The sequence below is a fragment of the Ambystoma mexicanum genome, chromosome 8, assembly GCF_040938575.1.
Source record: "Ambystoma mexicanum isolate Mex_15411 chromosome 8, UKY_AmexF1_1, whole genome shotgun sequence".
Lineage (NCBI taxonomy): Eukaryota > Metazoa > Chordata > Amphibia > Caudata > Ambystomatidae > Ambystoma > Ambystoma mexicanum.
Window position 1 is genome coordinate 99,595,623 of NC_090929.1, and position 18,643 is coordinate 99,614,265.

An 18,643-nucleotide genomic window follows, 5' to 3' on the forward strand; every position below is an offset into this window, starting at 1 on the left:
CGTTAATTACGCCACCGTAAATTACGGTGGCGTAATTAACAACAAGGTCCCGTAGCGCCATGGATTTTTCCGCCCGGAAAAAGCAGGCGAAAAAGGCTCCATGGCGCTACGGGATCTCGTAGTAAGGCGGAAGGGTACGCCATGATTTACGCTGGCGTAAACCCTCTCCGCCAGGGTCGTAATGAGGGCCAGTGTCTTTTAAAAAACAACTGAAATCCCTGGCCTCCACTACAGCCTACACGTGTAAGTTAATCATAGCCGACAAGCCCTCCCTTACAATCCAATGACAGCTGCATCATATTGGCCAGAGCATTCATTCTTTCCAGATTAGACTACTGTAATGCTCTCTACAGTGGTGCTAACAAATCCAGTATCCAAAAATTACAAATTTTACAAAACAACGCTCTCAGAGCCGCTCTAGAAATCAACAAAAGAGTGCACATGACTGCAATTAGACGCCAATACAAATGGATCTCTACCCGAAACAAAATACAACTGAAAATTGCCTCCCTGACACAAAAAGCATTACACAATGCTGCCCCAGCTACCTCATCAACAAACTGTCTAGAAGAATCTCCAGCAGGACCACCAGAGCTGCCAACACAAACTGTCTGCTGGTACCAAGATTCAAATCCTCCAAAATTGGAGGCAACAGCTTCCCCGTGAAGGCTGCCAAATGTTGGAACTCACTGCCACACAAGCTGAGAGCTGATCAACCATACCCACTCTTCAGAAAGAACCTTATCACCTACCTTAACCTGACGGAAGACTAATCACAATTCTATCCACTGCACCCGAGTACACTTTACCCCCTAGACTATAAACTATGTTTACGACTGTATATTTCGATGTAAATATCCTTCCCCTTAATCTACGTCCCGCTTATTCCGTGCCTACTTTGTATTGTACCTGTCATTTCATACTGTTTACCACTATGTAACTTTGTAAGCCTTGCATAACCTTTGCAGCACCCTGCTGCCTCCGGGCCTGGTGCGCTTTATAAATTCAATCAACAAACAAACAAGATGCCACTGCACCCATACAGACCTACCTCACAAACTCAGATTTAATGGGAACTCCCATCACCTGTTGAAGATCAGGCAGGCCCCAGTGGCCACTCCCTCTCTCGTCACAAAACACAGAAACCAAACTCAGCACCCTCAACCAACTAGCACTTGATGCGATCCCTGGTGATCTGACACCTTTTCGGCAAGTCTTTTCTAAACCAAGCAAGACCCTAAAGTCCTACATTGCCTATCCTAACTATCCTCACAGCATTTAGTCTCATGTCCTGACAGCACCAAGAGGCCTAATGACATGTTCCATTTCATTACTGTAAGGACCTTTAACAGTTTGAGTCAGCACCTAACACTCCTTCGAGGATAGGCGTAGTATGATCCTGGATCCTCACCTCCAGTACCTTACTAAAATAAGAGAGGCATGAGACTTACCCAGACCCAAGGCAATAGAGAGTGACCTACATCCTCTCTGGGAATCTGCATATGTTGGTTGTTGTAAGGGGAGAAGTGGTATGGCACACGCACACACTCAAACCTTAGCTGCACCTTGGAATCTGTCCTCTAAATTCCCTTCCCTGCTCTCCCTTCTTGTGTGACCATGAGCCATCGTGCCCCCTCACCTGACCGCTCTGCTAAATTGACCACTGGCTCTTGCAATGATCCTACCAGAGGCCTACCCCCCAAATAACCTCTCTGCCATATTAACTGCAGACTCAATCAGATCTTCCTAGTCAAAGAAAATGTCCCCCATTGGGGAGACATTTATGGGCTCTTATATGGGCACTCTAGTTCGATCTAGGAAAGGATTGGCCTAAGGCTCCTTTGTTGTGGGATCATTAGGAAGAGTTCAACACAATCCCAGGAGGATAGCGCAGTGGCAACGTGCTTGTCTTGGAAGCAAGACGTCACAGAGCAATACAGCGCTTAGAAACCTCAGGATATTAAGCGCGTTATAACCTATTATATCATATCACAATCTGTCTAACGCTGCCTCATTGCCACCTACCCTCTCGCCCTCACAAGCAAAAACAGCAATAAAAGAATTGAAAACAGAGCAATAACCGAACATGCAAATGAACTGTTTGCTGACTGTTATATCTGCACATCCTTTCTATGAAGAAGGTGGGGCATCCCACAGCAGCCGTCCTCAAGACCCTCTCCAGGGAAAACATCAATGGGTGAAGGAGAGTTCTGCTTAACGATCCTGCGTCTTATACAACCTACTATACCATACGCATCAGCACCTAGATGCCTTAGTTTGCACTTTATACATTTTATAATAATAATAATACTATATGTTAAAAGGATTGGTAGTGATCCAAGCAACTCAGCCACATTATGTTAATTTGCAAAGAATTTTAAGCTCAGTGTCACTGGGTGTGACCATTCAATACTCCCAGAAAAACAAATCTGTGTGAGTAAGCAGGCAGACTGACACGACCCATAAACCAGCCAACACCCCGCTGTAGGCAACTACATAATGCGGCACTGTCTGAAGAACTGGCCCCAACTCCCAGCATGCAAACGGTGTTGACCCAAAATCCACCCCATACAAGAGAAAATCCAGTCACACGACAACAGAGGACAAGAAACAGAGGGAACATAAACTCATTAAGTGTAGCATTCCTTGCTGGGTCTCCACCCACCTGGGGTGTGAGCTCTCCCCTGTAGGTTGCAGCAAAGTAAGTTGGGCATTGAAGAACGATTGATTTTGAATTTATATTGCGCATTTCCAAAAGGAGCCACTCAGAAACCTCCATCTAGGCGCAGATGTTCAGCTCGCAAAAAAAAGGAGAGAACTGCGAAAGAGCATAACTATTGGAACAAGTTGGTTTTCATCTTTTTACAGAAGTGAATCAGAGAATTACGGAGAACAGAGGACAGCAGAGGGGCCACGTGCTGGTCTTGGAAGCTTAGAAAACAAACTTAGGTACAGTATTAGGCACGTCGTTATAAAAAAAAGAAAATCTTTCTTAAAAACTATTAGTCAAACTGCTTAGTCTTCTGGTCTGCCTTACCTGCCAGGAACTCTCTATTGCACCATGAGCCTAAGGACCTCCAGTCTCCTTTCTTTGCTGATTGTGCCCAACTTGCCTAAAAGCACAACCATCTGTGGAGCAGACCGCGGAGTCGAACTGCTGAGTCTTCCGGTCTTCAGGCTATGAGGGTTCTACGGTCGCGCGCTTGCTCTCTGACTCTACCCAGCTGACTTGCCTGGATTCCTCACCAGAACGTATGCAATCACTGATGCGAAGTACGATCCCCTGACACCAGCTGAGTCATCTTGACAGGACCATCTTGTTGTAACCTGCAAAGGAAATCTATGGTAGGTGCCTACCCCTACCCTGCCACCTGTTCCTACCTCCATCATTACTGTATTTATTCCCATAGCCTCCTCTAGCCTCCTTGCCACATGGACCATCCCCTTGTTTGTCCCAGTTCCCCTGCATCAGCTTCAAACAGATCGCTTGTCAGACCATATTGCACTGCCACACTGCTCTGCTTGGTTCCCTCCCAGCTCTGACTTTCGAACCTGCAACTTTCTGCCCGCACCCCCGAGCAAGTGATACTTACCTGTTTTGCGCTGCGTCCAGGAGACTGTGGAGGTACGCCCCTTTGATCCTGCTTGACTCGCTGACTTTGCCCGGTGGCGACAGCTTCCATCAGACCGCCTACCAAACTGCTCTCTACTCTTGCGCGGCCCTGCCAGTGAGACAGCTTCCCTCCAACTTGAAACTCAGTTACCTTCAGTATTGCCTACCTGGTCCTGCACAGGAGTGCCCCTCTCTAGCACGACTCCCTCCTTCCTCCGGCAGTACTGTTCTTGGAACCTCCTGAAGGCTCCACCCCTTTCATCTTGCGTTACGTCTAGTTGACTGCGGGGTCCTCCCCCTCGAGCCTGACTAACGCGCTAATTTAACCCCTACCCTACCACTCCCGAGTGTGACTGGGGTGTGCTGAATCTGCAGACCAGAGAAAGAAAGAACACGAAGGTAAAGAGAGGAAGAGGTACCATAACCAAGCAAGGGCAGAGAAAGAAGGGGAAACAACCGGGAAGGGAAAAAGGAAAACAATCGCCCTCTCCTTGAGATTTGACGGTAGTATATCCCACTGAATTCCTGCACATACACGGTTCCCCGAGCGGCCAGCTAACCTGACATAGAGCCCTGCCTGGGAGACTGCAGGGGATTCACCCCTTTGATCCCGGCCTATGTAACTTGAATTGCTCTGCCCCTGCCCGACCACTGTTCATGTACCTGCAAATACTTTTGCGAAAGAACTCAGCCCGGGAGACTGCGGGGGTTTCTGCCCCTTTGATCCTGCTCAGCGTAATTGTTTGGCACTCCCCCCGGCCCGCTCAAGTGCAGAGACCTGGGACACACTTGCCAAACACCCCTACATCAATCCAACACTAGTGCAGCACGACTTGTTAGACATTACTGAAATAGAGTCAATCATGACCAACATCGAAAAGAGAAAACAAGTCTTTGTAAACCTGTCCACCAAGCAGTCAAATGATCTGCCTTCCACATCCATGCCGGCTACAAGAAATATCCCTCCACCTGGCAAATATCCAGCTAACATTATCCAGGACATACACCAATCTACCAATAACCCAGATACACCCATCACCAATTCGAATATGAAGAAATAAATCCTCCCATTTCAGCAATCCATAGGAACAATAAGAAAAAGGCTTCAGCTACGCACAACCTAGAAGACCTCCAATCTTCTACCAGCTGCCAGTGCGAAAAGTTTGATGACCAATACCAGCAGAGGATCCCCACTTCCATGGTCGAGCTTCAAAGCATGCTCATAGCAATCACTACTCAAACCATGATTCCATTCTGCAAATTATACAAATCTACCAATGAGAAAATCAATGCCCAAGCCACCCTTCTAGCACTAATCCACACAAAACAAATTAATCTTGAGACTTTCATTGCTACCCTGGAAAAACGTTTAGACCGTGAAGCAGAAAACTCTCACCAATGGCAAACGAGACTATTTGAAATGGCAGCAGCTGATAGGGCGGAAAAAGCCTTCCTGACTTCGACAATGATGACTTTGATGAAAGCCCATCCGACACCACTACCAAAAACCAACATGGCACCCCCACTAACGTTTGCGAAGAATTCTGACAGGCCCTCTATCACGATGATGCCACAGAAGTTGATTGAGTCGCCCCCCCGCCCCCTTCGGATCATCTGACCGCCTCACGCATACCAGTCAGAGAAATCCCACCTGCAACAAAGCAAACCGATATCTTCCAGATTTTTTCAACTAAAAAAATCCCAAACAATATCTTCATTAACAAACAGACTCCCAAAACGAACAATAAAGGAAAAACGGGTAACAGACAAACAGGATCTGGAGCATTCTTAAGAAACCTTGATGTCCCCATAGAAACCACAACCACCAGCCAACCCATTTCCTGCAGTACAAATAAGAAAAACAATAGTGAACTTAAACCAGTTGAAAACACTCACCACCAGCCTATGCTTGGTACCAAGCAAAGCCGCATACAACCATCAGAAATCCCAACAGAGGACCTTCTAAACCTAACAACACACACAGACGCGCAATACAATACTGGAAATTCCTCAAATATCAAAGCCTCAGTATGAATAATATTAGATGAATATGACATTGACCTCGCAGAACGCTCCAGTAGATCAAACCTCTCATGCAAAACCATCTCAGACTCAACATTCATCTACTCGAGCAACCTCACAAGAATTTCAGACGCCACGTCAAATTACTCAAGCGGCACAATAGGTACATCCGAAGAATCTCCATCTAATGTCGCTCCAGCATCAGACATACCAATTGCCCTCCTTGAACTTCCAACAAATGCTCTGACTCACGGGCACCAACACAGAGAGATTGACAGATGACAGTCGGCTTCGCTTTATGCCTATAAATTACTGCATTTCATTGACCCATGGCAGAAAATACCGTACTACATTCTCCAGATTGCCCGTGTCAACTCCGAAGGCGAACCCATCACACTCAATAGGACTAATCTCCTCAGATTATTACATGCAATACCGCCTTTAAACTCAATACAATCACGAGAAATTAAGACCGTGATATTCCAGGATGGCCAAGCGGTGGATAGGATTCAAATCAAATTCTATAAGGAGGACACCATGAACTTAATCTTACAGATGACGGCCCCCTTACTAACTCTGGGCTTTGCATGTACACCATACCTAAGGAAAAACCCAGACCTCCAGAAAAAGACCCCCCCGGCGAGACAACCACCACAATTTAATGAAGAACACAGGCGGAGACAACATCCCAGATCACCGACAATAACAAGGAACTTGATTTCCCCAGAAAGAGACGTGGATCCATACTCACCGACTGACCGCAGTCTTCGGGGCACCTCCCACACGCATCTCCCCTTCTGGCGTGATTATGATGATGAGCTCTATCGGCAACCCAAAGGGCCGATTCATGACTCATAACCATTAATCTTATCGAACGCCCAAGGTTGGACATTGTGTTCATGGAACATGAGAGGTCACTCCCATCTATTCGACAGACCAGCTCCTGAACTTGAATCCTGCAACATTATTTGCCTCCAAGAGACCTGGATCATTAAGCCACCTATTTGAGAAGGGTTCATTAGCCTCCTCAATCCGGCCCTACAAAGCAAGCGCGGACGAGCTTTCTCTGGACTACTGACTATGATCAAAATCATCCCCACATGGAGTCTCATCGATACAGAAAATATCAATCCCTGGATTCAATTTTCGATCATAAAGATAGCGAATCCTGCAACCTCGACACAGCCATTGCAACTGAATAACTCCCCCTTTAGAATGCTTGCGATCATAAATGTTTACTGAAATCCAACAGCCATTGCAGACAACAACTTCTTGGACAGCCTATTTTTGAACATCGACCGAAAAAAGTGCAAAATTCCGCACACTCACCCGATTCCTTACCTCATGTACGCAGATGACATCATATTGATGGATAAAACCCCATCAGGTCTCCAAAACAATCTACGTATGACAGACAAATACATGAGCACGAATCAACTTCAGATCAACGTCAAAAAAACCAAAATAATGACATTAACTAAACACCCAACCGCGAACACTCGATGCATGCTTCCACTCTTCACTGTAGACAATAAACCGTTGGAGGTAGTTACTACCTTTAGACATCTTGGTGTTCTAATCAATCAGCAGACAGCTTGGGTGACGTTCCTTGAAGGCAAAATCTTGATGCCAGCCAGCCAATGAGTGATGCTGCCCAGACGATACGGCAAATTCTCCCTCAAACCAATAATTGCATTTTACCGGCAAAAGGTCATCCCCATAATTACTTATGGTAGCGACACAATGATGACAGCAACAAAGATAAACTGGCAAACCATCGAAGCCTCCTTCTGGCGGAATATTTTGAACCTGCCTACCAGCTACCCCATGATGAGAATTCGGTTCGAAGTGGCCTTGCAATCTCTCACATCGATTGTAGTGTGGAAGCAGTTGGACCTAATGCGCAAACTGATAAATGAAGATAAAACACTGCCTACTCAAATTTTATGAGAGATACCGCACACTATGAACAACACCTCGTTAAAAGAATGGAAATCAGTCCTAACTCAACACATGATAATTGAAGACATCACCATAGAAATGCTAATCAACTGGCCGCAACAATCTAAGATCAAATTGCAGCAAAATGACTGGGCTAAAACATCAGAAAATAAGGCGAAATACACTATGAATTTACAATGCCCAACGGTTATCCGAGCTCTCAACGAACTTCCGCGCTACTTGGTTCTCTTCCCAGACCCGGCCATTCACATGGCATTCATGAAAAATTACCTAAACACTTACCCGACCAGACACAGTCTTGCCAATACCAGACAAATACCAAAATCAGATCAATTTTGTTGATTCTGCCTGGATAAAGACACACCAGAAACATTGAAACACATAATCATGAAATGCCTAGCACTTACCGCGAAGAGAGTAATCTTCGCCGAATTATTCAAGATATCGGCCCAACAAGAAGAAGGCGACTCCAGATGGACTAAACTACTAAAAGGACAAGACAAGAAACTGATTTACACAGTTGTCCAATTCCTTACGGAGATCTTCACTTCTTCAAAAGAACTAAACATCATGACATCATGAACATAACCTGAGGGAAAGCCTTTTTTTTTGTTGCCTACTTTATCCCACTATTTGAATAACAGTACCTCTTAATATTCCTGCACCTTTTTTGTATAAGAAAACAACAGATGGTAAATGTTAATCCAAATCTGATGTATATTTTTATGAACACATATGAAAAGTTTATTTTTAAACTATCATTTTTTAAAAAAAAGAAATTAAAAAATAGTAATCTTCCAAAATTCAGCAGGCAGTGCGTTCCAAAGGTGAAGGCCTTTGATTGAAAAACATCCGTCTACCTGAAACACAAAATGGGAGCATGGAATAATCTACAGGTTTTGCCCGTTTGATCGCAAGGAGCATAAAGTGTGACAGAGACCGATTTTAGAGGCCAGATAACTTGGCGCCATGCCATGAATACATTTAAATATTAGGCATTTTAGAGGCCAGATAACTGGGCGCTATGCCATGAATACATTTAAATATTAGTCAAAGAGTCCTAAACTCAATTTGTTGTTGGACCACAACCAGTGTAGCTTCCTGCGGTGCAAAGAGAGAGATACAGTTTTACAAAGACAATGTATAAGACTAACTGCAGCATTCCGAGCCACTTCAAGACAATGGGCTTCATTAAGAGTCTGGCGGTAGCCGTGCCGGTAAAAACGGCATGGCTGCCGCCTGTGTATTTTTTTTTTACAGCACCTGGCAATGGGGACTTTACGGCCCTCGTGGTCCCTGTAATTGCCCATTGGCGGGCGCCGGAAAATATTACTCCCCATTCCCATTTGAGTCCCATTGGACTCAACGAGAATGGGGAGGACGGATCCACCAGCACCATTGCTGAATGGAAAGGTCTGCGAGCGGGTACCTTTCCGCCAGCCAGTTCAGACCTGGCAGGCAGAAAGGCACCTGCTCGCAGAACTCGTAGTTTGCCGGTCCGGAAACAATGGTACCGGCAAGTGTACCGGCACCATTGTTTCCGCACCAGCAACCTTGTAATGACCCCCAATGTAACTCACCAACTGGAGCACCTTGCACAAGAGTGCCACAGTAGTCAAGTCTAGAGTTGACCATTGTCCCCACCACTGCGGGGCGATCTGGGTCGGCAATAAATGACAGGATGACAGGACCGGTTTTAGCAACCTAAGTTGGTAGTAAACAAATCTGACCAGTCGAGAAACATGAGCATTGCAACTCAAGGATTCCTGCCATATACAGCCTCGATGCTTTACCTTAAAAGAAAAGGTAGTTGGAACATCAGAAATGGCAGGACATGAAGTAGTAGAATGAAAAACTGTGAGTGGGTTTTTGGGGCCAAAAACTAGAACATCGGTGTTTGAGGGATTAAGTTGGATCTTGTTTTCAAGCATCCAACTTTTTACTGCATTGACACAAGCCGGTATCTGATTAAAAGCTTCAGGTCGATACTTCAATCGAACATAGATGTGTGTATCGTCAACATGGGAATGATACCTCATATCAAACCTAGTGAAGGTATCCATTAAGAATGCTGCCAATATAAATAAATAAACAAACTTGATGGAGACTGAAAACTGTCCCGAAAGCTAAGCAAATAAACATGGGTTGCTGGTGATGTCACCTCAATCCTGGACACATTGACACCCTTCCATTCACAATCCTGGTGAAAAACACGAAGTCAACAAAGGAAGGAGCATCACATCTGTATGCATTAGATACAATAATCCATCTTTACTTTGAACACCTGCAATAAAAAGCCAGCCGAATATCATTGCCTGTGACCACATTATTATTCCCTACTGGCAGGGGTGCTGCTAGGTCTGGAAAAGACCAGTGCTATGCTAATGTCGGAACTGTCTGGACTGGGGGCTAGCTAGCCTTTTGGTTGTAGCCCACGAGCTACTATCCGGGGCTACAACCAAATGATCAGGGGTTATGGGCCCCTCAGTCCCCCTCCCTAGTAACGCCTCTGTCTACTGGCCCCAAGAAAATAACGCCATATTTATCACAGAGAGCTGTGATATGGAACAAGGCTAAGGGGTCTGACAAGATGCTGGTGATGGCTGACCTGGACACTTGGATTGACATCAAAGATAACAGGTGTGCACTCATACTTCTGGAATCCATGGGGGGGGTTCAAACAACCGATGCAAGGCCCAACACACACTCAGGACAAGGCCACACCTTAGACATCTTCTTCACACGTAATGGTGTTATATCTAATAACAGAGCAATCCCCAGGTTCTGGATGACCGTGCCCACGTGCATGCCACTGTACAATTCCCCCAGAAAGGGAGTACCAAAAGTCAAAATCCAAATCCAACTATGTCTCCTTTATAGCCACAAAGAAGGTAAACCCAGATGCGTTCTCCCACAGCTTTACATTCAATAGAGAGGACCCCCAACCTAAACAAGAGCACACAGGTGTTTCTAAGTAAGCCACACTTGGCAATCGGAGGATTGCTCGACTCCATAGCTCCACTCATATCCAAACCTCAAAATGAGAGACAAAAGCAAAGAAAAACTGGTTTGACCAACAAGTAGCACTCAGGAAAAGAGGAGAGTGCAAGTTGGAGAGGACCTGGGCAGAAATAACATATCCAGCTGACAAAGTAAAAGGAAGTCTCCTTCATCCATTATTATATTGACCAGTCTGCAAAGAAGCATTGAGAATTGTTTCCCATCTACAGGGAATTAAGATACACAACCTAAACAGGTCAGGGATTTAACCCAAACAATCTCTGACAGACAATATGGAAGATTTCTATTGTTATTTATTTATTTATTTATTTATTTTATATTGTATATATGCTTTACCAAATCATTATACATTCTTTCGTTAAAAATACTATTTATGTAATCAATACACACATTGAAACAATACATACATTAAATATTCAAATGATCCCTAACAATTCACATTCCTTTCTTTTTCCTCTCTTTTCTTCCTCCTCTCTCTCAGATTTGAACACAATTGTTCTATACCACAATCCTCCTGAAGAACCGCCGCACATCAGCGACGGGGAAACACGTGTCGAGGAATCATATTGTTTTCGCTTCTTCAAACCACCATCCTCCAAGAGGTACCATATTGCTTCCATTCTGTTAAACCACAACCTTTCAAGTGGAACTACACTGCTTCAACCAGGACTCATACTACATCACTTAGTGGATATAACTAAGGACACTAAAACTTGGAAATTTAATTGGATTGAGGAACCATATAGCTTCATTCTGCCAAAACCACAACCTTCCGAGCCTCAATCACTCTTACAAATCATCTTGCTGAAACCAGAACTTTTTATTTCAATACCTAGTGAACACAACTAAGGATATTACAATTTGAAATTTAATTGGACCATAACATCGCATCAGTGAACTCAGTGACGATAACTGAGCACACTTCAAGTTTCAGCCAACGAGCACATTTCTTTTCGAAGTCTTTACGCCAGTAACTTTTTGGTACCAGGATCTTTACCTCAATATTTAATACTTAGTGCATTCAACTAAGGACATCACAATTTGAAAACTAACTGGATTTTGCCCAAGCACCAGTACAAAAAATTACTTTTTTGATTTTGTTTCTACATCTAGATTTGCCAATTCCATCTATGCTTAAATTCAATGACTTGCAAATAAAAAATCTTTTTGTTGTAATTCATCATTAGTGTCATTATTCTATTTTGAGAAGCGCGACAGGAGGGCTTTTTCCCTTTTCAGTCTTCCGAGCCCAGGTCAGCCTCTGTGGCATCCCTCAGTCGCAGCATCTTGAATTCATTTTTCAACTGTCAATCGATTCAATATTATCCACCTAGAGCGCCATCACTGTTTCTTAGGCTGATCCGTTTTTTTCTTTACTACCTTAACAATAGGTGTTTGGTCGTTTCCACCATAGCCGGGTCATTGCAAAATCTGCAAACGTTTGTGCTCGACAGGCCTTGTATCATCAAGATTTCGTTCGTGTGGAGTAAGTTGAGGCGGGCTCTTATAAAGGTATTCCTCAGCTTGCGGTTTGGATACCTTTTCACGTATGCTTGTAATTCGTGTAGTTTGTGGAACGTCTGTGGCAGGTGAGAGTTTGTATTATATCACCTTTTTGTTGTTTTCAAATATCATAATTGCTCTCTCGTTGAAAAAAAAAAAAAAAAACAGATACCCAAACCAGTCAGTAGCTGCTGATACAGCTTGAGCACACTATGTTGGACACTCTCAACATCGGAGCTGATTCTAACTGATTCATCCCATATCCATTTCAAATTATACTCTGGGAATAGCTTCCTCTTCGGCCTCCTCAATAAAGAAATGAACAACTTACAGGCAATGCAGAATGGGTCTGTCTGCCGTTTACTCGGATTGAAGAAACATAACCACATAACAGATGCTCTAAGATGTTTTCATTGGCAGCCCCTCCAAAAACAAATAGAGTTCAAATGTCTACGTATCATCAGGCGAGCACCTAGAACACTACTCGGATTGCATCTCCAAATGCACCCCAAGAAGAACCCTTAGATCAAGCACAGAGAACAGGATGGACCAAAGCATCTCCAAAGTTAAGAGAATTGGGGAATGGAGACTTTCTGAAACTGGAACAAAGTTATTGCTCTTCCCCAGGAGCAGAGACTACAATCGCACCACCAGATTTTCAGAACCCTGCTACTTCTCAAAGCATTTTCTCTCTATTCACAAACCACTACGAGGTAGTTCATATCAGTTACTGCACTAAAGGGCCGATTCTGAGGTAAATGCAAATGTAGGAAAGTGTTCTTCCATGAAGGAGGAACATTTTCCTTAAAAACACCATATTCTGATAAAGAAAGAATGTGGTACAGAGATATGGAAGCTTAAGCCTTTGCATGCGCCTGATTTATGGCTTGACAACAGTGCTAGCAATCATCAGGAATGAAGGGCAACCCTAGCAACCATCAGGAATGCAGGGCAACCCTAGCAACCATCAGGAATGCAGGGCAGCCACATGGAGGGGATTCTCCTCCCAGCAGCACTGGTTTAACATGCCAAAAAAAGGAGTTAAAATATGGCACCTGTGGGTTGCTGTTAAACTCGACACCACACTTTTTCCATTTATAAATATAACATTCCTTATACTGCAACACCACATTTCTAGTGTAATGAAAGTTTAAGAAATCGTTCTTAAATTAGGAAAGTGGCTCTCTTTTAAGAAATGCCCTCAATGCAACTGGAGCACATGTTTCCCCCCAACGAGAGATTCTAGCGGCTTTTGCTGCTGGAAAGCACGTCTCCCCTGCAGTACTTCCACCCACTTCAGAATGATGGTGCTGGAAAAAAGAGGGGAGAATGTTGCATATCCACACTCTTTTTATCATGAGCTCAGAATCAGCCCTTGATTATCTGCTCCTGTTGCTAATGTCTTTTTTCTCCAGCAAAACCAGATGTTACCGTCTCACACAACCATTTCAAAGTCTTGAATAAGAATTGTCTTTCAAATGTTCTGTCTGTGATTATGTCACCATTGTCCCCTTCACATTTATCTTCTCTCTGTTTCACTGGTGGCACTCTGAAGTATTCCATACACCTGTGCATGATTTTAATTATCAACCAAATAAAAATATACAATGGTCAATGGATCAACAGACTGTTACATTCTGAGTTCTCTCTGTTCTCTCTGCTTATTTTCACTGCTTCAAAGGTGCCCAAATTAAACAGTAGCTGAGTTTAAATCTAAATTACAAGTAACAGGGTTTTCTACTCACCCTCCACTTCCATTGGTGCCAGAGTCCTGACGTTGCCCCTCTCTTCTTTGTCAGGGGGTGCCAAAGTGCATAGATAAAACAGTCTCTTGGATTGTGTCTCCAAGCACACATTTCTTTGTCCAGAGTCTTTCTTTGTTGGTGCAGGATACATCAGGATGTTGTTTTTGTCCTCCTGTGCTTTTTGCTACCAGGTTCCACTACCCCGACACCCTAACTTTGTTTGATAGGTTTAGGCATTAGACATTTTGCAGAATAGTTGAAACCCAGGGTGTTTTCATGTCCCTCTCCTATTAGGTTTTTAGATGTCCACATTGAAGCAATAGAACCCAAGGAGGGGAGTATTTCTTTTAAATGTATTTAGTTATTTGAATTTATAAAGCACACAAACAGCTCTGAGACATTGTGGTGCTGTTGGTGCTGTTATAGTACATTCACTTAGATACAGCTTAAAAAAAAAGATTCTTGAAAACAAGATTGCAAAGGTTCAAAGACAGTGTTGTGCAAGTGTTCCATGGTTAAAGGGGAACATCAATAGAAACATTCAATAACAGTCTAGTTGAATAACTTGGTTTTTACTGGTCTGCGGAGTCATAGTTACAAGCCTGATTGAAGAAAGGGCTTTAACATAGCCCCGGGGCATTACCAAACTGGTAATGCTCCCCTCTGAGAGTTTTATTGCTATTAGCACCCCAGCACGTCATACCAGGGTACTAATAGCATGTTTTTCTACAGCTGAGCAAAGGCAATGAAACCATTTCTCGACTCAAGAAAAAAAAAGCAAATAAAATGGTCTTCAGGGATCGGGCGGAAGACGCTACACATAGTCCCTTCTCCCTTTCCATGGCAGCCATTGAAATGAATGAAAAAAAGAAACGAACAAGATGGCCACCATGAAAAGTAGAGAAGGGGCTGTGTTGTCCCTTCTTCCTTTCCATGGTGGCTAATTACTTGCTGGAGATGCGCTGGGATCAGTCTTTTTCCCGGCACCGCCGAGGGACAGAGGAGCACAGGTAAGTGGGGTTTGGGTAGGGATGGTTTCCGATATGTGGAAAAGGGGGGTGAGTGTGGGGGGAAAGGGCAGGGGATGCAAGGAGTGCACTTACCTTTGGTCCCGGCGAGGGAAGATGGTGGCCTACTGTTCCGAGGAGGCTTGGAGTGGGGTCTTTCCTGGGTGATCACCACCCGCCACCCCCTCGCCAGGTAGTAATTAATCTTTGGGCTGTGCTAGGGCTTTACTCCACTAGTCTATTTGATCCTTCTCCTCTGGCCCTGGGATTGCCACCTGCTTCACCAGCATCAGATCACCTTTTTCAGCCTAGTTTTTCCACAAGGCTCCACTCCCTTTCTTCCTCCTGGTCTTCCCCTCATCCTCCTTCTGGCATTCTCTATCCTCTTAAGTTGCTTTCTCTCTACTGTCTTTCTTCTGGCATTCTCTATCCTCTTCAGCTGCTTTCTCTCTACTGTCTTTCTATCTCCTTGCTCCGTCCTTCCTTCTTCTCCACTCTCTATCGATGTAACTCCTCCTCTCCTTTCCCTCTCCCTGCACCACTCCAACCTAAATCTCCTCCTTCCTCTGCCTTTCTTTCCTCTTGCTGCTCTCTATTTTCTTCATCCAACTACTACTCCCCTCCCCCCACTGTATATCACTCCAGACTGCAGTAGGGGCCATGAGCGAAACACCTGAAGCACATCCACAGCAATGGGGAGAAGGGTCTTTCTATTTGTTAGTCTCTGAATGTACTACACATTCTTCATGTGAAACTATCACAGCTCTGTGCACCAAGACCTCAAAAAGGCTGTCCACCATCTTGTAGTCAGTCAGTCTCATCGCCATGGCTGCCAACTCCATGTTGGCCCTGCTGGTGTGAATCGAGGCTAGGTTCCATGTATGCGTTTCCCATCCTTCGTGTTTCTGGACAGTGGCTCCACTTTGTCAGTGTGGGAATGCTTTGCCCTTTGTTCTCCAAACTATATTCATGTCTTTGTCGTACGATAGTACTGACTTTCTGTTTGACACAATATGGTTGCTCGTTGAGGTTTGCAAGGTATCGCCCGGGAGCAGACTCTTAAGTCAGACATTAATCTTCTAAATACCTACTACATCTTATACCCAGGGACCAAGAAGGGTGATCCCTGTGGGTAGGAGGGGTGTGACTCATGAGGCCACCTGGGGTGAAGGTCTCTAGGGATCCCCTGCCTACTATACAACCTCTGGGGCCAATAATGTGGGGCAGTCAAGTTTCCCAGCGACCCATCACCTCGCCTTCCTAGAAGGACTTTGCCACTGTAAGAAGACATGTTTATTCTGTTTCTGCCAATTTATGCTAGTTTTAACTAGTAATGCCAGTTACTTCACTGTAAGAGCACACTCTAATACGTTAAGACCAATAATATGTGCAGTATTGCCACCTTAAGGACACCTATGCTGGATGAGTGGGCTCATTCACCATGGGTGTTCTTAAGGTGGCAATACTGCATATATTAGTGGACTCAACCTATTGGAGTGTGGTCTTACAATGAAATAACTAGCATAGCATGGACACAAGCAGCAGGACACTTACAAAAAGGACCAGTTTAAACACTTTAGGTTTAACATGTTTTATTAATTTCCTATAGCACATTGAAATGCATAGAACATACAATAACCCTGTTTCACAGTATAACCAAGCACACGTGTCAGGTAATAAGAGCAAAATCATACCCGATCAGTATGAAATCATATTTAAATCCCTATTAAATGAGTGTGTTTTAATGTATTTACATGGCCTTGCAGTATTGGAAGTTTCAACCTTCTTGTTTTGAGAAAAGGTGTGAAGTAGCATTTCATGTGCCACCAAAATTACAATCTGGAGGACAAATATGGAGTAAAAAGAGATAAAGGATAGGGAGCAGAAAACCTTTAGACCCGCAAATAACACATTCTGGACATGATTCTTAGGAAACATACATCAGTTTACTTTAACTCTTATCTTTACCTACATTTAAAATACACGTTATCTTCAGCTTCTTGTCAGTCGGGTCAGAAGATGTCACTGGGAATAAGCCAAAGGACCTGACTGTAAGGAATCTATTTTAGGGGGATGAAAAGATTCCCCGTGGAAGTCCCCCAGAAAGTGCATCATGCCTAAACCCCTTGGGATGGACAGGTCACTGTGGCTTTTCTGCTGACCCAAGCTTGTGCTGGAATGGATATTGACGGACAAGGAAGATGGGTTGAGCGGAATCCTGGGTGCCCAGACATGCCACAGAAAGCAATGACTACCAACAGACCTGCCTTTTTGTCCACATTTTGCCTTTCGTCTTTGGGTTAGAATCCTGACAGCCTCCATCTCCCTATCTCTGGGCCCACATGGCATTGGTTTGATAGAGCAGAAAACACTCCTCCAATACTTGCCCAACAGGCGTAGACAAAGGACCAGTGCATTGTGAGGGCAACAACTACCTCCTTTTGGGATGGGAATGGTGATTTTTCAGGGGTCTCTCATTACTTTCTAATTCAGCTGAGAAGGACAGAGGTGAGCTGGTACAGTAGCCAGTGAAATCATTCCACTTATTTCGTTGGAAGGGTTCGTCCGTCATTGTTCCAACAAAATAAGTGGGATCTTTTCAGTCTCTCAGCTATAAACCACTTGTGAACATGTACTAATCTGGAATTACGGACTCAGTAGACTTGATGACACAAGTGATAATTGGGAGTGTGACCGTGTCCTTAGGAAGTGATTTATATTGAACTGTTTCTAAAGAAAACATTGTATTGCACACAAGTCACGATCTCACTAACCCCCAACAGCATTTCCTGTACTTTTTGTGAAAGTCATTTTCACATTTAGAGGTAGCTTGAAAAGATTAGAACTCTTCTCGCACTGTGTTGTATGTTTATATGTTTTTAATGTTGAAAATTATAAGTAAATCATGTTTTTTTTAAACTTTGATCATACAATGAGGGTCTAATGCAGTAATATAGATATACCTGCATAGGGCGGATAGGGGGCATTGCCTGGCAGACTTTGACAATACTGGGACTGCGCTTGACATATCCAGCCAGCAAGAAGCTGGACCTTCACAATATATATATATATATATATATATATATATATATATATATATATATATATATATATATATATATATATATATATATATATATATGGCAATTTCTGGCATGTGAGGCTGTAAGTGGCATACACTTGCAATAACTGGTCTATGGATGTGCTACTGGATGCGGTCCTTACATATCATGACTGCATATGTGTTCTATCAAGACATGACTTTACTTGATATATCGGGGACAAACAAAACAGCCTTTGTCTGCTTTAGCAGCTGTTTTACTTTTTTTTTAAACTTGATATGATTGCACGTTTTAAATGAGGGAAGATGCTTCTTGTAATGTCATCAGGGTACAAGGTCACGTGATAACACTTTCCGTGTCATCACCGAGTTGTGCTTTCATTGCCATGTTATGCTGCTTCTGTTACTCCTAGAATGGCCTTGAATCTATGTCCGTTGGCCTCCTCCAGAGAAGCAAGTATGGGTGAAAGAATAATGCTCTCAAAGTGCAGAATACAATTCTTCCTCACACAAGAGTTTCACTGTAAACGGGCCAGGCCTATTGCCTTTGCCAATGCTTCTTGTAGAGAGGCAAGAGGTGCATAAATAAATAATTAAACGGACTTTCGACCTGCATCATTCAGACTCAAGTCTTTCCATATTTATTTATTTTTTAAATAATGTACAGGGTTCAGCAGATTAATGAATCTATAGGAAAGGGTAGTAGTCA